We start from the raw sequence: 24,202 nt of genomic DNA on the forward strand, positions 1-24,202 counted from the left end.
GTTTTGTTACTCCAAAGAAGTCTAACATCTTGCGTTCGCACATATTATGTACATACACACTTTTTTTTAAAGTTTAAAGTCTTACGGCCGTTCCCAATATACTATCTATCTACAGATAGAGATTAATTACTATATTCCTTCTGTCAGTAATTAGCTGTCAATAATGATCTGTCCCAATATACCCGATAAGTCATTCTTATCGCCTTATATTGGGACGCGTGAATTGCAATTTCCATACAAACTTCTAACGCCGCTGGTAAGCTATACGTCATCCCATTAGATAGACAGCGTGCACGGATAAGGTGAGTTACCGTCGATAAGTTTATTGGGATAGAAAAGTCAACGATAGTTACGATTTTTAACTCAAGTAAGAGATGAATATTGGGAACGGCCGTTAGTGTGTGACCAATTTAAAACTCCCTACCAATATTTCTTATGTTTATTTATTATGGACCCTGTGCTAGGTAAAACTTTCGCAATAAGTTCTTTACCTAATTTTCGTTTTAGGGCTGATTTCGTATATATGGGCCCCGTTCCGGGGTCTAAATACGTAAATATATTTTCCTCCTCTTAAATAAAACAAAAATTATTATGTTTCAGAAAGAATTTGTCTCATCTTCATATATATAAATTACGTGACACGTTGTTTGTCCGCGATGGACTCCTAAACTAATGAACGGATTTTAATGGGGATTACTTCATGGCGTGCAGTTTGGTGCAACTTGAGAGATAGGATAGTTTTTATTTCGATTTGGGCACCATAATTATTTTTATTTTCAAAATTTGTTTTGTATGGACATTTTTTCTATGAGAGAATTTAGTGACGCACGGTATGACAGTTCCGCTGTGAAACAATTTCAGTAGGGTAACAACAGGGAGCAATTTTTACGAAATAATTCTTGATGCTTTGAAATATTATGGTCAAATTCCTATAAAACAGTATTTTTTTTTACTATCTACAGAACAACAGTCTCGTGCAAGATTTTGGCGAGACAACACGTCCTGAGGATGCTTCGTGTAGAGGCGAAACACGTGTCAAATTGTTTTAAAAACAACTATTGGCGGAATTAACACTAAAGAAAACTTAAATCATTCGTATAATTATGGATTTCCGCAAAGTAACGCCTAATTCAATAAATTTTCTACAGAACAACGTCTGTCGGGTCAGCTAGTAATATATATATAGTATAGATGAATACAAAACAACATTGAAAGATTATAATTGAACAATACAAGAACATCACACAGTTTTTTTGCACCGTTCACTTTTAGCGAAGTTTTTTCGCGAAGCGTCCTCGAATGCATCCGCTTTGATGATTTGTTTTATTTTCGTGAAATAAATGAAATGTATCTTTATCGTTGTGATTCAATTAAACATATATATGCATAGTAGGAATTATATTTTTTTTTTAGAATATTGACACACTTTTACACAAATTATCTTGCCCCAAATTAAGCATATAAACTGTGTTATGGGTTGCAAGACAACGATATATTTAATACAATATACTTACTTAAACATACATTCTGAACATACATTAATACATATAAACAACCATGACTCGGAAACAAACATCAATATTCATCATATAAATGCTTGCACCTACCGAAATTCGAACCCGGGACCTCTAGCATAGTAGGTAAGATCGCTAACCACGCGGCTATACAGCTCGTCAATTTGCAGGCAATTACTAATTTGCATACTAATAAATGAATTGGTTAAACATGTAGGATATATAAAATAACTATATAATACATGTTATATACATAACAGAATTTGAAGGCATCATCTTGATAAAATAATATAAGTCCCTCGCTTTTTTATCAAACTAAATCAATCATTTTTAGTTTTCTATATAAATACTAGATGACCCGACAGACGTTGTCCTGTACACACGTCTTAATTTTGAAAAATCGGTCCAGCCGGAGGAGTTCACTAACATACACATGAATACGAGAATTATATTATATAGACGGAATTGAGAATCTAAACCAATCTCAAATTCACTGGAACACAAAAAAAAAATCATGAAAATCGGTCCAGACGTTTAGGAGGTAGTTCTATTGTGAATATAAACCATTCTCGAATCCACCTGAAGACACACACCAATCTCAAATTCACTGGAACACACAAAAAAATCACTTAAATCGGTCCAAACGTTTAGGAGGTAGTTCAATTGTGAATCTACACAATTCTCGAATCCACCTGAAGACACACACCAATCTCAAATTCACTGGAACTCACAAAAAATCATCAAAATCGGTCCAGCCGTTTAGGAGATAATTCGATTGTGAATCTAAACCATTCTCGAATCCACCTGAAGACACACACCAATCTCAAATTCACTGGAACACACAAAAAAATCATCAAAATAGGTCCAGGAGGTAGTTCAATTGTGAATCTACACCATTCTCGAATCCACCTGAAGACACACAGAAAGATTCATTTAATCATCAAAGAAATATATATATATATATATATATATATATATATATATATATATATATGTACTAGCTGACCCAGCAAACGTTGTATTGCCGATATTAAAATCGCGATACAAAAGTAACTGTTGATCGTAGATGGGTGAAAAATTTAAGTTGTATGTATTTTTAATGCTGACTCATAATCAAACAAATTAACAAAAAAAGGTCAAAAAAAAATTAAATTTGTGTGGACCACCCTTAACATTTATGGCGATGAAAAATGTGTCCAATTCTCAGACCTACCCAATATGCACTCAAAATTTCATGAGAATCGGTCAAGCCGTTTCGGAGGAGTTCAATGTTTAACACCATGACACGAGAATTTTATGTAATATTACAAAGATAAAAATTTCAAGCCCTTAATAAGCTATTGGACGATGAAATAGACTTATGAACCAGCAAAATCGGCAGGCTTGTTAGTCTGTAGAACGCTAAACATATACATGTATGTAAGCCTTAATATTTAAAGTAGTATAGTTTAGTTATATGTATACAGGTAAGATTTTAATATGTTTTTAGGAATATTATGAATTGATAACTAAGTAATGTTATATGTGTATTAGTAATAGTGTATATAACGAACAAATTTAGGTATAATTTACTATACATGCACAATAGTATAATATTGTTGAAGAGCGTAAACCCGCCAACAAACTGTTGCAACAGTTTGGCGAGATGTAAAATTTAAGTTAATTTTAATTAAGTTTAATTCAACACTGCCTTAAAATTAAAATTAGATTTTTTTATTATATTTTTATCAATATTTGTTAACTACACTTGTATAAAATCAATGTTCTAATAAGCATTAATGTATAACAAGAGACTTGTTACTGCAGTCAAACTGTCCAAACAGTTTTGCGGGACTATGTTAGCTTTTAAGATTCTTTCTGTAAATGATTAATAGTATATAAAAAAAAAGTACCAACTGTGCATATATTTATGATTAAATAAATTTATAAAAAAAATGTATGGGCTCATAGAATATTACCTACCCTTTGCGACGCGCAGTCGACAAATAAAGACACCACGTGATAGCTAAAAAAATTAAAAGTGTGTATTGTTAATGTATTAGATAACAAAAGAATAGTTTATTATTTGCATCGTAAAAATTAGATTTGGCAATGTTGTCAAAGCATATGCTTAGAACTAATTTGCATCTGAACAACACTGTCGGCTTTGTCACTTTCCTCAAAAAAGCTGTTAGCAGACGCTCGTAAAATCTGCTTATTTGCCCCAATAAACTGCCCATAAACCTTGTTTACCGACTTTTTTTGTGTATTACAAAAGGAAAGGACAATACGCATATCTTTTTTCACTATCAATATAAATGTTGTAACTAAAATTATTATGTTAAAGGGTGCCGACGTAAAATATATTGAACAATAGCAATTTTTTGGGTAATGTTACGCTGAAATTTATTCGGTTGATCTTTGATGATATTTTAGAAGTCAAGAGTTTACAACACTTTATTTCGTGGTTTTTGAAGTAGACTGAAGTGCTAGAACAGGATATGTAACCCTCATTCAGGAAGCGTCTGTTATCCTCCTAAGTTCTCTATTTTCCCCGGCACCATCAAACACTCATGGCTGTGTGCTTCTCTTTTTTTTATGGAATAGGAGGACAAACGAGCGTACGGGTCAACTGGTGTTAAGTGATCGCCGACATGGGCGGCTGTGATCGCTTAACACCAGGAATGTTCTCTTGCAATACTAGAGGAATCACAAGAGCGTTGCCAGCCTTTAAGGAAGGTGCGTGCGTGCAACATGACCAAAGTACCGCATTATGCACCTGACTGTATATATATAATATATAGAGTGTTATTTATGAATACAGATGAAAAATTTGTTACATTTCGTATTGCTAACAACAACTTTTTACTTCGGTCTTGTTGTTGCACATTCTTCGAAGAATAAAATATCTGTCGTGGTTTGTATAGATGAAAATAATTGAGTGCACAAATTTTTATCGAAGATTTTGTGCAGTATATTTTGTGAAGATATCAAGAAGCTATTGACAGCCTGAGAGAGAATTAAAAGGCATAAAAGGCACTTATTTTCTCAAAATTAATTCCTTTAGAATTCTTTTTGATGTCATTTCTTATACTACTAGATACTACTACCGCTTCGGAAACAAATGGCGCTCTGAGAGAGAAGAAGCGGCGCAAGAAACTCTCCCAGCATTCTTTTTTTTGCGCTCTTTTCAATAAAAATATACAATATTGTACAGTCATTTCTATCGCTATAAAATAATCACAATCTAGTCCCAGGCTGTCCGATCATTTAGCTATTCAGCAGTGGAGTAATAGGATTTACGACAGAGCCATTTTTTTATAAAACATTTAAATTTATTTATAGATATTGCCTGAACAGTGGCTATATTAAAAGTTTGATACAAGCGGAAAATATTAAGGTTATCAAAAATATCAGGACTGTAGCCAATTGACATCCATTAAATTATTTTATTTATATCTAAGTCTAAGATGAATATTTTCACATGCAGATATTTTACAATAAATATCTTCATATTGTTGGAATTAACCATTAATAAACATAAAAGCATTGTTATTTTTTCAAATTTGACTCCTTTAGAATTGTGTTTGATGTCAATTAAGTGGGTTAGTAAAGTAAAGTTGGCCTACAGAACGGCTATACATTGTTTGTAACTTATTACATTATAAATTAATTATTTTATTATTATAAATTATTGAAAAAATATGTTTTGTTTCTTTCTAAATCATAGTTAACGATGCTACTGATAATTAAGTAATTAATACAATACATTTTATCTATACAAAGTCTACGGGTAAGAACATGGAAAATAAAGAGATATTTTATCTTTTACATATAAATTTAAACAATAAACGAATATTATGAGAAAATACCAAATACTGTGGTCTGGTGCACCCCAGTATCAGCTCGATCCATTTGACCGCGTGCAACGTAGAGCAGCTCGAATTGTGGGGGACCCAGTGCTCTGTGAACGGCTGGATCACGCGTAGAGAAGTCGCTTCATTGTGTGTCTTCTACCGCATTTATCACGGGGAGTGCTCCGAAGAGCTGTTTAACCTGATTCCTGCCGCCGAATTCCACCTTCGCACGACACGCCATAAGTTAGGATATCATCCTCACCATCTGAATGTGTGGCGGTCCTCCACAGTGCGGTTTTCAAGGAGCTTTCTTCCACGTACTATGAAGCTGTGGAATGAGCTTCCTTGTGCGGTGTTTCAGGGACGATACGATAAGCGCGTACACCTTCCTTAAAGGCCGGCAACACTCCTGTGATTCTTCTGGTGTTGCAAGCGATTGTGGGCGGCGGTGATCACTTAACAACAGGTGACCCGTACGCTCGTTTGTCCTCCTATTCCATAAAAAAAAATACCAAATGCCTTTTTGCTAAAAGCTCCTCTTTAGGTATAGTATAAGAGCTAACAAATATTAAATTAATTGTTCTTATTCGCATTACTAAAAGCGCAGCAGGAACTAGAAAGATAATGAAGATGATATCTACAAAACTAGCAGCCTTCAACTGCAAAAAGAACATTAAAATACAGCTGCTAACCTTCTCTTAATCACAGCAATCATCTCAGCTTGCAGATTAAGATAACATGTGTAATATTATGCAAACTGCCATAGTGTTACTGAAATAAATACAATTTATTGTTGACGAACCCAGTTATGTCAGCGTTTCGTTTTACTAAATTAAGATTATCATCGTGTTTGCAATATTCATCAGCGGGGAATATGCAAATGATTTAAATAAGAGATATTTTTTGAAGTCCTTCTTTTGGGCGGTTAGGGAAAAATTATTAGAGTGAATTTATACGATGCAATATTTTTTGAAGTTAGGGAAAAATTATTACAGAGAATTTTTATGATGCGTGCGCACACCGTCACGTTAATTAGACACCCTGACGTTAGCCTGTGACTGACTAGACTGACTAGTCTAGACTGTGCTCAATCTAGTTTACACAATTAAGCTAAAAGTACTTGTTTTAAAACATCATTACATTTTGAGGGTTTCGTACCTTTAAGGAAAAAACGAACCCTTATAGGATTACTTTATTGTCTTTTAGTCCGTCCGTCTGTCTGTCAGGTTCTAGAGTTGACATTAAAATTAACAATATACACAAGCCTTCAGCCTCTAAGCTGTGAAAACAACAATCTTCTGAAAATAATATCAAAAACATAGGCTAGATTATAGGTACCAAAACGGTGCGTATTTCTGCCGTGAAGCAGTAACGTGTAGGCGTCACTGTATTTTGGTCGGTGAAGGGCGCCCAAGGTAGTGAAATTACTGGGCAAATGAGACTTAACACATTATGTTTCAAGGTGACGGGCGCACTTGTAGTGCCGCATAGAATTTTTCGGGTTTTTCAAGAATCCAGCGGCACTGCATTGTAATGGGCAGGGCGTATCAATTAGCTCCAGCTGAACGACCTGCTCATTTCGTCCCTTATTTTCATAAAAAAAGAGAACTGTTGACAAGAATTTTGAAATTTGGCAAGTAATATACTTTAAGGATAGGGAAAATTCCGAAAACTAAATCATAAATATCAGTGTTTTTATGACAGGAACAGTGGTCCAAATTTTGAATTATGTTAACCGTGTCGTATGAAAGGAAATCTATAGAAGAACCAACATGAATCTCACACATTTTTGGTTGTCAAATAAATTTATGAATGTTAAGTTTCTTCAAATCTCCCATATGATATATGGTCAAGGGTCCGGTGGATGTGAACGGTGCCGTTGCGGCAGGTCGCGAAGTCATAAAATATCATTCGCAGAGGATCCATTCATCAAAATCCATCCATTCGGTTATTGGATGAAAAGTATTTTATTAAAATCCAATATATATAAATTCAATTCAATATAGCTGTGGAATGAGTTTTCTTGTGCGGTGTTTTCGGGACGATACGACATGGGTGCCTTCAAAAAAAGCGCGTACACCTTCCTTAAAGGCTGGCAACGCTCCTGTGATCCATCTGGTGTTGCAATAGAATGTGGGCGGCGATGATCACTTAACACCAGGTGACCCGTACGCTCGTTTGTCACTTTTCGCATATTTATTAAAAATACACTTTAGAACAACTAATTGAACGTCAAAAACTACCACCCATTCAAAAATTTCCTTAGACCTGAGAAGTACGGGTAAGAAACTCAGCGGGCTTCTTTTTTTTTAAATATTTTGACACAGAATATTATCGAACAATAAAATTTATTAGAAAAATAGCCTGAGGGCGGTCTCTCCAGTCCCAATCTGTGTTATCATTAAAAACATTTATCTTATAGTAACATTTACCACCTAACAATTTTTAAACAAATCTTTTGGATTTCTTAACACATTTCTTTTCAATATATTCTGGGATTATGCTGTAAAAACATAATATGTACATCGCCCAACAAAAGACTTACTAAGTTTTGTGCCTGATGTTAAAATTATGATTGTCACAGTTTGCTAATGTGTCTATGAACATACATAACATTATCAAGAATATAAAAGTGTAACTTAAAATATAAAAGTACAAAACGAATTATTTTTACAAAATATTTTTATTTAATTGATGCAATACCGACCTGTTTTTGGAAGCCATTAAAAACCTCTCTTCAAGGTAAATTTAAAACGACTAAGACCCAAACATTTCATTTGTACAAGAGACAAAAGCAGGTAGCAAATTTTGTAAATTTGTCGTTGCATAATTACCGGGTATTTTGTAGAAATGTGAAAGTGAATGGAGATCCAATAAAACTTTATGCTTTTGCTACTTGGCGTATTCTTTTATCCCGATTTATTTCGGTAGAAAAACTTTCGATTGTAGTTGGCCTTTATGGGTCCTTTCGCTTTTAGATTCCGTCTATTTTACTTTCGTTTTCTTATCGCCGATGCTCTTCGACACCAGCAAATTAGTTTTGTTTTGCTTGAGTTTATACAATTTGTTACATCGGACAATTATATGCTCAGGTTCATATTGTCTTTTATAAATACGTTATTTTAATGACAGTAAGGGACGAGATGAGCAGGACGTTCAGCTTCAGATTCTTGAGAAACCCAAAAATTCTGAGCGCCATCACAATTGCACTCGTCACCTTAAGACATACAATTTTAAGTCTCATTTAGTCAGTAATGGCGACCGAAATACAATAATTCTTACATTATACTGCTTCACGGCAGAAATAGGTGCAGTTGTGGTACTTATAATCTAGCTGGTATCCTGTGTAAAGGAGTCTCCCACTGGTAATGCCTCATACGACAATTAATAACATAATCCCTTGTAAGACAATTATTTAAAGAACTTTTTTTATAGAGGAGAACAAACAAGTAGGCATACCTGATTTTAAGTAATTCTATATACTCTTGTAACACCAGAGGTACGCCGACCTTATAAAGCATCGAATAAACGTATATATGAATTAGAAAACTAAAAACAGAACAGAACTGCCCGAATTATCGGGTATCCAGTGCTTAATGAACGGCTGGATCACCAGGTGTTGCGTAGAGACGTCGCTTCAGTTTGTGTCTTCTACCGTATCTATCACGGGGAGTGTTTCGAAGAGCTGTTTGACTTGATTCCGCCAAATTCTACCTTTTCAAGACATGCCAGAAATTAGAATATCATTCCCACCATCTGGATCTTTGGCGTTCCTCCACAGTGTGGTTTTCAAGGAACTTTTTTCCACGTACAACCAAGCTGTGGAATGAGCTTCCTTGTGGGGTATTTTCGGGACGATACGACATACCTACCTACCTTAAAAAAAAGCGCGTACACCTTCCTTTAAGGCCAGCAACGCTCTTGTGATTCCTCCGGTGTAGGGCAAGGATCGAACCGGGGGCATGTTGGAAGGATAACAGTAGATAGTAGTAAAATAACCTCCCACTGGTAAAAACTTCCACTTGAAGCTTGCAAACAAGTCGAGATTGCAACCTTAATCTATGGAAGTTTATTCTAGATTAAATCACTTTAATTTAAGCTGGAAAAGATAACTGTCTGAGAGGATGTGACCAAGGACTTGAAAAGTTGCGCAATTTCCTCACAAAACATATCCAAGCTCAGCATTTTCTTGCACGATGTCGTAATGGATTAAGTGTGCGTTAAGTCTTTTAATAAAATCATTCGTATTTAATATACATTCATGATCTTACAATTTTTTTAGTTGTAATTGTAAATAGAATCGTTATGTTGTTTTTTATGTGTTCATACTGCTGCAGAGAATTTTAGTAGCTTTGACATGATTTCTCCACCAATAACACTGGTATTGTCTGAGTACGGATTGACTTGATCTTATGAGGGTTTTCCAAGTTTATGAATATAAAGTAACATGGCCGTTTAGTTACTTAAAAAATTGACGAGAGGTCTCTCGTTCCAGAATTCGGTGAGGCAAAAGCTTCTTAAGATACCTCGTGTAGAGGTGAGTGGTGTGTTTTGTCGTGAGTTCAGCGGGAACTGATTCTTCAACCACAAAACGGTATACCTATTCATAACATTTACCTAAATAATTAAGGATTTCTGCAAAATAACACCTATTTCAATAAATTTTCGAACAACAAGCGTGCGAATTATGCGTAAAAAGACTACGGTCATCCATGGGAAATGCACTAAACATTTTTCACTCTAGGCATTGTCGTACAATAAAAAACCAGACTCACAATCACGCTCAAAAAGTGTATAAAGCAAAACTCTGCCTACGCGTCTATTAGGTAGAGTCTTCATACAGCTGTGTTTCAACCGCGCTTAGAATAGAACGCCACGCAATGACAAAGTGCTCATTTATATGGAAAACTTTCCAAATAACAGAATTTCCAAACATAAAAAGGATGGACTGTCGTATTTCAGGTAAGTGCCCCTTTAAATTAGTAAAATTATGTAACTAATGTGACGTTTTTAATTATTTTTCTATTTAATTACATTACAATTGCTAAAAAAAACTAATTGCCGTGTTCGCGTCCGTCTGTTACTACTTCTAATGAGTGTATACAATACACTTTGAACGTTACTGCAACGTAATAAGGTCTTAATTTGAATGAATGTTCTAATGTTATCTGTATAAGTTAATGTATACTTACATGCAACGCTAGTCGGAGATTTTCGACGACCTTTTAATAGGCGCTTGGGAGTCTAGATGTTTATTGTTCGTCAATGACTCTAGGCCTACAAAGTTAACAGTCTGAGTTGTTTTACGGCCGTTTTCAATAACCTATCTATGCTTAGTTTAACTTAGTAGACGTAGAAAACTCTATCCTTTTACGCTTACTTACATTTCGATAACCTATTGACAGATAGCATTGGACTATAACTGTATTGGACATAACTATGGATATATAAGATCTTGTCATTGAACGGTGAAAGCAATGTATCCGTAAGTTAAACTAAGGGAAGATAGGTTATTGAAAACGGCCGTTAAACTTTCTATAAGATATTCGCTTGAAATACTGTAATAAATAATTTTGATCTCCATTTAATTCCCGTAATACAGTCATATTTGACGACCCATATAGCCTAGTGGCTATTGACCTTCTACGAAATAAATTCTAGTACTCTGATATATATTATTTTACAAGTGGGAGGCTCCTTTGCACAGGATGCCGGCTAGATTATGGTTACCACAACGGCGCACATTTCTGCCGTGAAGCAGTTATTACTGTTTTTCGGTCTGAAGGGTACCGTAGCTAGTGAAATTACTGAGCAAATGAGACTTAACATTTTGCGTCTCAAGGTGACGAGTGCAGTTGTAGTGCCGCTCAGAATTTTTGGGTCAAGAATCCTAAGCAGCACTCATTGTCATGGGCAGGGCGTATCAATTATCATCAGCTAAACGTCCTGCTCGTCTCGTCCCTTATTTTCATAAAAAAATATATAGATTTCTATGGGAGCACCAGACCAAATATGAGAACAATGCTTACTATTTACTCACAAGATGACTTGAAGTGAGTATAGTTAAGTAATAAGTTCAAAATAGAGTTCATTTTTATTCAGTCTTCAGTCAGTCAACCCAGTTATGAGAGGATTAAAATTTATTTCATACTTTATCTGTGTAACTAGGAGATTAGGTAGTCTCCTACTGAATTTTCTTAAGATGACATGTTAGCTAAAGAGTCCGACGTATAATCCTCTTTTCCTGGTGGATAGTCATCACTGAGTCATAGCGTTACTTAAAAGAAACAAAGGTTTATTTGGTTTTATGAAACCACGGTAAAAGTGAAATTTCACATTATAGACATTTAACTAAAAATTTTTGGAATAATATTCCATTAAAGGTATAAAAATCGCTTTATCCATCTGAATTCAATAAAAACAAACAAAATAGCGTGGAGCACTGGCACAAATGAGTAATAGTCTATACACTACACGGTCAGCTGCTGCGAACTATAGGCGCCGCCCGACCGTCACGCGACATGCAACTCGCAGACGAAAAAGTTTGAGACGATGTAATAAAAGTTTCACTTTAAAAACAAAATATGTATATGTACCAGAGTACACAGGTAGGAAGTGAAATTTCTTTATGACATATCATTTTTACAGGCTTTTTATTAGCTTCATCTGGATGTTTGTTTGTAACCGACTCATTTGGGCGCGATTTAGACCCACTTTAAACGGCCAGATTTTCTTCAAACTTAGTAGATTTATCGAGGACCGATGACAATACATTAAATTGATAAAATTATTGCAATTTTTCAATTTGTAAAATAAGATTTTTGTTAATTTATAAAATTTTCATCTATCTTCACGACACGGATTGATGTTAGTTTTAAATTTCATAGTGGTTGAAAATTTTTAAATTTTTTAACCGATTTATCTAATATTAGGAAATTTTCGGATACAAAAGACAATTTCAATTTCAATTCAACAATGCAAATAATAGTTTAAAAAAACTAAAACAATACGCTTTTATAAGTAAACGAAACTAAAAAGTTGAATATATCTTCTTAATTCTTATTTCTCTTCTTAACTCTTCTTATCTTTTCAATTCTTTTTAACAACCATATATTCTACTATATACAACTGCACAGAAATTGGGCTTCAGAAAAAAAAACATTTTAAATTAAAGCTATTTTATTTTTATAGACATGCATACAAATAAGTCTTTTTATTTTATCACTTTCAAATAAATATATTATTGTTTATGCCACTATACTTATTTTTGATAAAAAAAAAACAACATGGCGCGTAACCGAAAATCTTGACGGCATTAGTATAACATCTCTCTCATACGTCGATAGAAAAGTTTCACTTCAACAAAAGCTATAAGTATGGTCTAACTTATAATTTTTCAAAATATCATTACACACACAAAAATGCCTTTCCTAATTTTTTATTTTCTATTAATTAACTTCGACCGTCGAGATATCGTCATTGACTTATAAGTCAAAATATAACATTGCCCAGGACAAACGTGCAAGAGGCTCACGGGATGAAAGGCAAACGCCCATGGACATCCACAACAACATATGTAAAGAGATTCTTTTCTTGAACAGGTGTTTTTTAAGCTTTTCTCATCAAGACCTTTCCAACTATTTACTATGGGGGTCCGCACCTATTGTGGTTGCTGCAAAATAAAATTTCCAACGCCTTAACATGTGACGTATACTTTGTTTACTGTTGTGTTTGGGTTTGTGTGTTCAAGTACTGTCCAGGTTTCGCCGGTATCCAAATTATGCAGGTAAGTGTAGACTTATATAAAAATTATATATTGTTTTATATACACAGTGAAAGGAAGCATGTGTCATAGTTTGATAGTACGATTACGGCTGTTCCCAAATATTATCTACAGATAGAGATAAATTACTACCTTCTACTGTCAATAATCTGAAGCTGTCCCAATATACCCGATAAGTCATTCTTACCGCCTTATATTGGGACGCGTGAATTGCAATTTCCATTCAAACTTTATATCGCTGGTAAGCTATACGTCATCCCATTGACAGACAATGTGCACGGATAAGGTGAGTTACCGTCGATAAGTTTATTGGACAGAAAAGTCAACGATAGTTAAGATTTTTATCTCAAGTAACAGACTGAATATTGGAAACTGACATTAACAGACTCGTTAAATCGGTTCAGTGATTTTGAAGATATGTCGGAATAAACAGAAAAACTTTTTAAATTGGACTTTAGTTAACATGTGAATATTTATATAACTGTAGTAAAACACCTCAAATTTATGTATATGTATAGATTATTCAAACTAGCTGTAGATCAATACATAACAAACTCTTTATTAGTAGGAACATTCAAAGAAACGAATGAATAAATAATTAGTAAATACAATTGTTCCATTACTCCTTCTTATTTCAAATCAAATGATTTACATTAAACAGATCCGGAATACATGCAGGACAGGTTAATTAATATTCAATAAACCGTTTATTAAAAGTATATTAATTATATAACAATGAGCGATAAATTTTATATATTCATACTTGTCATTGTCAAATGCTTAACAATTACGTTGAGTGTAAGACCAGAGAATAGAGAGATCAGACTTCCACCTGCTGTGGCCCTGACATACTCTTGACGTATTAAATCCTTCATTTTCAGGACATTGAGGGATGAAGGCCTATTTCGAAATTTCACAATACATAAAATCCCTTTAACTCTATAAATTTGTGAAATCAATGTTCTTTCATCTTTGCTGTTCAAATAGTGAAGCCTTATAGAGATGAAATTTACGAAAATTCCTGTTCAATTCATTGGAGATTGTATTTTTTATGATAAGGGACGCGACGAGCAGGACGTTCAGCTGGTGGTAATTGATACTTCTTATCCATTACAATGCAGTGCCGCTCAGGATTATTGAAAAACCCAAAATTTTTGAGCAGCACTACAATTGCCTTCGTTACCTTAAGACATAAGATGTTAAGTCTAATTTGCCCTATTATCAACCTGTTACTCTATTTAGGGCTCGATCGCTTGGCTCTGTTTAGACACGTCACTTCGATTACGAAGACGACGCTTCTATGTTTCTTCTGGTGTTGCAAAAGTCTTCTATCCCCCTCCTTGGAGAGTTGAAAAAAACTGTTCCTAATTTCTTTCCACATTCCGGAGTTTTCTGCAGTCAATCTACTTTAATTTTTGCTCTTCAAACATTATCCCGTACGACACCTAAGTAGATAGATAAATTTACAAATCCTATGTATGGCATTTATTTTTCTAACTCCAAACACTTAAACGAATTCTATCAAGATAAACGAAGAAAAAAATTTAAATTTAAATTTCTCGGGTCCAATTAACGGAAAGTAACTTCAATTGATGCTGGGGCTGCTGCTTTTCGACTGCCGAAGACAAGCGTCGCAAATATGTCGGTTTTAGTGAGTCAAACATCTTTGTGCCGTTTGGTGTCGAGACACTTGGCCCGTGGGGCCAAGAGGCGCGGAGAATATACAAAGCACTATCTACGCGCCTCAATAAGGCTACTGGAAACCCAAGCGCTGGCAGCTATTTCAGTCAACGGATCAGCTTAGCTATCCAACGCGGAAATGCTGCCAATATTCTTGGTACTGAGTGAGTACAGACTGATAGTTTTAATTTAATGTAATCATAGTATTGTAAATATAGGTATAAGTTATGTTTCGTTTGAATAGACTAGAATGAAATTGTATGTTATAAGAGTATGCTGGCTTCATCTGGTCACCACGGACGAGTAAAAAAAGAAGGATTCCGCGGCGTGATATTAGCAAGTCAAGCACCGTTATGCTAGTGTGTGTGCGGTTACGGGGGATACTAGTTACACAATTTTTTCTCACTTAAGTAATCATATATGGCCACAAATACTTATATAGTATCGTTTTCAGACTTTTTCACGACACACGACGGCATTTTTAAAATATTTTATTGAGACGCAAACTGATCCGTCACAGACGATGACAATTCTCATTATGGCCGCCTATCGGCCTGTAGTAGTGTAAGTGTGTGCGTGGGGCTATGTATTTACACGTTAATAGGCTTGTTTTGGTGCTACAATGTTATGTAAGGTGACACGGAGTGCTTATTTTTTTAACTAGTCTGTGCTGGTCACTTATTTCTTTGAATACACCCGGTTGACAACAATTGAAAATAGAACAAGTGACGTCATGAAGCTTATGTCAGGTCCATATACCGTCATCGCTAATAGAGTGTTACTTTGTCTAGCGCGCCTGATCATTAGACTGCGTCAAAAGTATGATGGCATTTGAATGTGGGCTTGGTGGGTTTTTGGACGTATTAAATTGTTGAGAAAACTAATAGAAGGTAGTCAGAAGGTTCATATAGCTCAATATTACAATTAAAATATTAAAATCATTGATAATTGAAATTAAAGTTCTTTTTTTTTAAATAAGGGACGGGACGAGCAGGACGTTCAGCTGAAGGTAATTAATTCGCCCTACCCATTAAAATGCAGTGCTATTCAGGATTCTTGAAAAACCCAAAAGTTCTGAGCGGCACTACAATTACGGTCGTCACCTTGAGACATAAGATGTTAAGTCTCATTTGCCCAGTAATTCCACTAGCTACGGCACCCTTCAGGCCGAAACTAAAATGTTCCCTATTCTTAAGCTAACCAACTTAAGGGCAGAGTGTGCATTCCACAGATTTATAATATTAACATACAGACAAACAAAGCTTGCCAGAAAGAAGAACATCTCTAACGGAGATATAGCTACGGATAGCTAGGATACGGAGATATAAAATGTAAGCGAATGTATTGTTACTGTAACCGATTTTCATTCAAAAGTCGTAAACTGTCAGCTACGCTTGCACGTGACCAGTGCAATTGTAGTGCCGCCAATTATCATCAGCTGAATGCTCATCTAGTTCCTTATTGTCATAAAAAAAACTTTCATACACAGTTAGTCGTTACATGTGAATCCAGCATTAGAAGGCAGAACTTCAATCTGCACTGCTAAAAAAAAAAAGCCAATATCACCCACAACTTCTTTCTTTCAAAAGCTTTAATTATCTTTATTCGTCGGCGAGAACTCATGACCTTGGCAGATAAAATGAATTCATTAAAGACTGTAATGTTAATGTTTTACAATCTAATAATAATAATTAATTTGTACCACAAAGCATGTATTACGTTTAGTAAATCATTTGCTTCAGATAAATCCGTCACGACTTGGTGCAGCGTGGGAGACGCACATGACCATGATTTAGACTTACGATCGTATTACAGAGTGACACTGGAGACGAAATCATTTGTTCAAACCATAGACTGTAATATACTAGTGTATAGACATACACAGAGAGAAGAATAACTATCGGACAGCAAGATAGAAAACTAAAGCGAACCTATCGTTACTGTAAATGAATTTGATTGACAGGTCTTGAACAATCAGCCACGTTTAGCATTTGACAATTTTTCTATGACGTCATGACTTTAACTCTTAACCGTACCCGTCCAATCTTCGCCGGTTAAAGCTATTGTTAATGTTCAATAGCCAAATAGAGAACTGTCAAACGTTTCAGATAAATATTCGATATTTACTTAATATTTCACTTTTTAACTTTGACTATATATTTATTTACACGACAACCAATACTTGTTACATTCTTATACGCTTAAATATATTGAATATTAACATAATATAAGTTGAATGTGCAACAAATGAAGTTACACAGTCTTTACTTTTGGTGACACCAAGACATAAAATAAAACAAAAATTACAAAATCAATATATATGCAAATAAGAAAAGAAAAAAATGAACATAACTCATTTGGTGCATAACAATCTATGGTTATGCTATGACTATACGCAGGATTACGATGGTGCAACACATTCCGCAATCCATGTTAAAGTCAGCGTTAAATTTGAGTTAAACCTTAACTATAACAGTTAATATGATGCAACCTAGCATTTTGAATGTTAAACTACTAGGTAGCGCACACTTTGACATATCAAATTTGGTCCTGTATTATCAGGCTTTTGGGTCTTCTATATATATTCCAGTCTGTGGTTTAAATATCATTTAGTCATTATTGTTACTTACATGAGAAATATTTAAAATAATATATAAAATCTAATATATAAAATTCGAAACGGCTTGACCGATTCTCATGAAATTTTGAGTGCATATTGGGTAGGTCTGAGAATCGGACAACATCTTTTTTTCATCCCCCTAAATGTTAAGGTGGACGCCAAATTTTTTTTTAATTATTTTGACATTTTTTTTTAATTTGTTTGATTATGAGTCAGCATTGAAAAATACACACAACTTCAAATTTTCACCCATCTACGATCAACAGTTACTTTTGTATCGCGATTTTAATATCAGCAATACAACGTTTGCTGGGTCAGCTAGTATGTTATATAAATTTTAGTTAAGAATTACCTTCTTCTTAGCTTCTACTCATGTTGCTAGAATATTTCGTATTTCTTAAATCTTTAAAAACTCGTCTTAAAATAAGTAAAACATTGTGCATCCGTTATTTCCGAGGGTAGACTGTAATATTAGTAATACTTCAAGCGGGCCCACAATCTAGCGCTCTACAAAGAGCAGGTCCGGCCACACATGGAGTATTGCTGTCATCTCTGGTCTGGCGCACCCCAGTATCAGCTCGATCCTTTTGAACGTGTTTAATGCAAAGCAACTCGAATTGTCAGTGCTCCCTGAACAGCTGGATCATTGGCGTCGCGTAGAGACGTCGCTTCATTATTTATTTTCTATCGCATTTATCACGGGGAGTGTTCCGAAGAGCTGTTTCACCTGATTCCTGCCACCGAATTCCACTTTCGCACGACATGCCATATATTATGATATCCCCACCATCTGGATGTGTGGGGCGGTCCTCTACAGTTTTCAAGAAGCTTTCCTCCACGTACTACAAAGCTGTGGAATGAGCTTCCTTGTGCTGTGTTTCCGGAATGATACCAATATACCATCAAAAAATGCGCGTACACCTTCCTTAAAGACTGGAGAAGCTCTAAGTGATTTCTCTGGTGTTGCAAGAGAACGTGGGCAGCGGTAATCACTTAAAACCAGGTGACCCGTACGCATGTTTGTCCTCCTTTTCCATAAAAAAAGACTACAATTCTTCAACGCTAGGTCTTTTCTCCTATATTACGTTCCACTCATCGGCAGCCCAAAATGACTGTCTCTGGGGATCACAATTTTGGCTTAATTCCCTTTTTACTACAAAGTTGTATTGATGTAAATCTTATTAAAAAATCCAAATTTTTCATTATATTTTAATTGTCTGATTATATTTTATTTTTGTTTCTATTTAGATTTTTACACTTTAATTCAAGTATGGATAGTGAAATAGCAGTTTCTCTTCTTCCTTGCTCTTGCTTCCTCTTCTATACTCTTTGTGACTTCAAAATATTGTAGAGAAACTTTATTTTTTACATTTTAGATACCTTGTTTTATTTTAATTGCATGTTCGAAGTCGGTATTTTTTTTTAAAGTTTTTATCATCATAGATGGGCAATATTAATATTTTATGATAAACCTTTAATATCTATTACATTATATCAAAATTAAAAATGTGGTGTGTCGATACCTTAGTTTTAAGGATTACTTATTATTATAACCCTTCTTAAATAATAATAATAATATAATATTGACACACTTTCACACAAATTATCTTGGCAAACTAGGTATAGCTTGTACTATGGGTACAAGACAACGACATATTTAATACAACATACTTACTTAAACATACATAAATACATATAGACATCCATTTTTTTATGATAATAAGGGACGAGACGAGCAGGACGTTCAGCTGGTGGTAATTGATACGCCATGCCCATTACAATGCAGTGCCGCTCAGGATTCTCAAAAAACCCAAAAATTCTGAGCGGCACTACAATTGCGCTCGTCACCTTGAGACATAAGATGTTAAGCCTTATTTGCCCTTCAGACCGAAACACAGTAATGCTTACACATTACTGCTTCACGGCAGAAATAGGCGCCGTTGTGGTACCCATGATCTAGCCGGCTTCCTGGGCAAAGGAGCCCACTGGTAAAATCCATGACTTGGATACAAACATCCATATTCTTCATATAAATGATTCGAACCCGGGACCTCTAGCTTAGTAGTCAAAGTCCATTCGGCAATATGGGTCGTCAATGAAAAGTGCGAGTTGACGAAGTTCTGTACCATCGTACAACAAAAGCAATGTAATGCTCTGTAGGTACTAAATGAATACTTTTGTTAGAAGAAAGAAGAAGTAAGGCAATCTATTTTCACTTACATTGCCACCAGTTTGAATTTAACCATCACGATTAAAAAAAATTTTTGTTGTAACCTTATATAATTTATACGTTTATAAGGTTAGATCGAGCCTCTTGCTGTTAGGCAACGCGTGACTACAGTCCAGGTTTATTACTTCAGTGTGCACGACAGCTACGTCTTAGACTCGCGATACATCAGTCACTTTAATGTAGTGTGCCTTTGTTAGAAGCCCAAAGAGCAAGTTCTCGTCCTGTAATCGTTTACCACCACTCACCCTCACATCACAAATCACACACCTACAATAACACTACACACAAATAGTCACACACTTACATACATTCACACATATTTACAAACACACAAATATATATCACCGCACTCGCCGGCGAGTGCGAAGTCTCTTCAACCCTAGAGTCCATTGGACTAACAGATATATGAGATCGTTTGTGATTTTCTCTCCATCCAGCCTAGTGAGCAGGCGGCCCGAGGTTCGAGCCTGCTTCCGAGACGTCCTCGCGCCTGTGAGCTACATTTTCGGCCTCCAAGGCCCCCGCACGGTTTCTCTGAAAAGCCTTTAAGGCTATCAGCACAGGAGGTTTTAGTCGGTAGGGGGTGTTTATACCCGAGCCCTACATATGGCCCCGCTTCGAGGTCTTCAATACGTAAATAGTATTTGATAATATTAACGTAACGTAACGTTTGTAGTATGCGTGCTTTGTTGAAAATAGAGGCTAACAGTTCACAGATATTTATTTTGTCTGTTTTGAATAGTCAGCTATCACAATATATCTAGAAGTATAAATTATCTAGGTTTAAGTAAAATACACTCTGTCAAAATTTAAACTATGTCTGGGTATTGTGATTGGTTGGTTACACTTCTCGTATAGATGAGAATGTTTATAACGTATTAAATATATCTTTGTTGTCGACGTTCTTACTGACAATATTGAAGTAAAGGTTGTCGTCGCACTTAAATAAAACGTCAGCAGCGATCAATCTTGAAAGTTTAATAAGTTATGATCGAATAAATCTTAATATTTTAGTTTATTTAAAAATGAACTCCTTGCGAAGGTATGTCTTTAACTCACGATTTTGATGCGGAAGTTGTTGTTGACTGGACAACTAATCTTTTTTTAATTATGTGTTGAGTAACTAGATATGAATTGAAATTTATAGTGATGAAATGCTAATTGAATATTGTTTAATTGTTTTGGACGAACTTGCATCTATCCAACATGACGGGTGCAGTCTCGAGGAAGCAAATCCGAACGTTGTCCATCAAATCAAATCAAAATCAGTTTATTCACGTAGGTCACGGAAATGACACTTATGAATGTCAAAAAAAAAATCTTATTGAATCTACCGCTACTTCGTAAAGGGTTGAGCTAATGAGAAGAAGTAGTAAGAAACTCATTGCCACTCTTTTATATCAAGATTTACATTTAAGTACATCGATTTACAAATCATTTCAAATTACAATATAATATGTAAAATGTAAAATGATGCAACAGACACACTCAAACGTCAAATAGTCAATGTCTTACACGAGTAAGTCAAAAAAGTTGATGTAAATTTATACAAAAGTTATTGAGTACAGTAGCTGCATCATCCACATACACCATAAATAAATAAAGGTCATCACTGCATCAGCACTGACCTTCACTGCTCGAGTACCTAACAGCCAAATTTGGCATAACCTGTTAGGGCTTCATCATCATCACCAACCGTTGTCCACTGCTGGATAAGGCCTCCCCCAAAAATCTCCACGACAAACGGTCCTGCGCTGGCCTCATCCAACGTATTCCAGCGGTCTTGACCAGATCTTCGGTCAGGTGGGTTGAAGCCTACCAACACTGTGTCTTCCGGTACGTGGTCGGCGTTTGAGGACCTCCTGCCCACTGCCACTGCAGTTTCGCAATAAATTGACTCGACAATAGCCGAATTTTTTAATTATTACATTCCTAAAATACATTTCGTATGTAAAATTTAAACATGTGTTGAGAAATAACAAATTGAAGAACTCAAGGTGAAAGAAAGGCTTTCAGAAAAGCGTATCCTCAGATACTTCGGACAGTTCACGCGACGTGGAGAGCATGCCATATGTCTATAGGGCACCACATCAAAGTCCTAACCAACTCTCCCCGAACACATGTGCCAGACAAGCAACAGCCAGGGATAACTGGCGTAGAATCGTTCGTCGTTCGATGTGACCACGACTGCTCTGTCAAGGGTAATCCGACGAAGAAGAAGAACTATTGTTTTGTTTTTTGTGAGTAATAATTTAATTTGTTAATTTTCCTCAGACCATTTCGAACTGTTTAAAAACTGGTAATTTCTAACCAATGTCCAGATCAAAGTGCTCTATTGTATTCCACACCAAAACCAATATTTTGATATCTATCTATATATATAAAAATGAATTACTGTTGGTTAGTCTCGATTTGGCAAATTTAGGTCTTGAATTATTTGTGGAAGTCTAGAGAAGGTTTAAAAGGTGAATAAATAGGAAAATGCTGCTAAATTAAATAAAAACAACAAATTTGTTTTTCCTTTGATGTGTCCATACATAATTTCTATGAGAGAATTTATTGACGCACGGTTTGACAGTTCTGCTGTGAAACAATTTCATTACGACAGCAGGGTGCATATTTTACGAAGTAATTTTTGATGTTATGATTTATTATTCACAAATTCATATAAAAATATTATTTTATTTATTATTTACAGAACAACGTCTGTTGGGTCAGCTAGTGGAATATAAAATAAAGTTTCTAATTATGACAAATCCATAAAGAAATTAATTATACTCGTGTCTTTGCTGATCTATTAAAAGTAAATCACGGTTATTTCATGTGGCTTAGATAATTGTTGCAATTCTCTGAACTTCATATGTCTGTACCATGAGTAATTATTATAAATATACGAATAGAAAATACTAATGTTTCCTCATAGCAATAATAACAGGTCTAAGATATTTAATAAATACGTTGTTGTACGTCGTTTATAGACCTCTAAATCTACAAATGATTTAAGTTTTCTTCAGCGTTAATTCCGCCAGTATTTGTTTTTAAAACAATTCGACACGTGTAAAATAATCTAGCACTACACTTAAGAGTTGAGTCTCGTGCCAGATTTTGGCGAGACAACACGTCCTGAGGATGCCTCGTGTAGAGGCGAAATACGTGTCGAATTGTATTAAAAACAAATATTGGCGGAATTAACACTAAAGAAAACTTAAATCATTTGTATGATTATGGATTTTCGCAAAGTAACGCCTAATTCAATAAATTTACCTGTAACTCTTCTGACTTTGTTAACTTCTAACATCGAATAACCACATATTAGAATCCGTAGTTGATTAAAATTTTGCGAACCGAAAGTCTTGGGGACCTGCAAACATAATAATAATTATTGCTTTCAGGCACATTCCCTATAGATATCAAATCCAGGTTTTTAAAGGGAAATAAACATACCGTCTAAAAGTCTTGATCCTGTGAAATTAAAATAACTGCTTTCTAAAGAAAATCACACACATCCAAGGAAGACTCTCACAAACCTTGCAAACTTTACATTTTTACGACTAGGAAAAGAACAGAACATGAATTAAAAAACATCAAAAAAAAAGAGAAACCGGGCTAAAATTATCTATTACCTGGGATCCAATAATCTCCAAATTAAAACCCTAAACCCAATCATCTGTTTACAGCAAAACCGCTGAAGTTCACAATGACAAACTAACTGACCCGACAGACGTTGTTCTATTAATAACAAGAAAATACTCCTGCGAGTGGAATTTCGTAAAATCCGGTGAAAAGAATATTCCTACCAAATTTCAAGTCTTTAACTCTAATGGTTCCAGAGAATAATAATTAGTTATTAAGAAATGATCACAATATTTCGTACAAATATAAAGAAAGAAGGGAATTCCAGTGGGGAAAAAGGATTCATAATTTTTTTAAGATATATATTCTTCGTGATGATAAATTTAAGATATGTTTATAAATAAATAATCTATAAGTACACCTAGCTGGTAATTATATAAACTATTGTTTACCTACTTGAGATACCGTACTTATAATGATGGAATACATTAGAATTTATCTAACGAGAAAATCTTAAGATTTATAATATAGAATCTTGAATAATTATCGTTTTACATTCCTCATAGAAGACAAGATAAAGTGGTGATAAATTCAAATGAAGGCGGAAAAACTGCTTTTCATTGAATAAAAAGACGAAGACGGTAACCTTTATCTGGTAATATGTATAGTATTACGGATAGCAATTTGGTTAGTATGTTTTTAAGGCGACACTAAATGCCAGCGACCTTGAGCGATATGAGTTCACGGCTGCCGGCCCGCCATCTATGTAACAAAGCCAATATTTTCAAAATTCTTGGGTGGAAAACAGTTTATATGATTACAATCCTCGTTATTCACTACTAATCTGAATAAATGAACCTACACAAAAAAAGTACAAGCTATAAGAATAACTTTTCTGAGAGAAGTACCAAAAAATGCGTCACGCCATGGCAAAAAACTTGTTTAACTTCAAAGAAAATTGGTAGT

The sequence above is a fragment of the Leptidea sinapis genome, chromosome 40, assembly GCF_905404315.1.
Source record: "Leptidea sinapis chromosome 40, ilLepSina1.1, whole genome shotgun sequence".
Lineage (NCBI taxonomy): Eukaryota > Metazoa > Arthropoda > Insecta > Lepidoptera > Pieridae > Leptidea > Leptidea sinapis.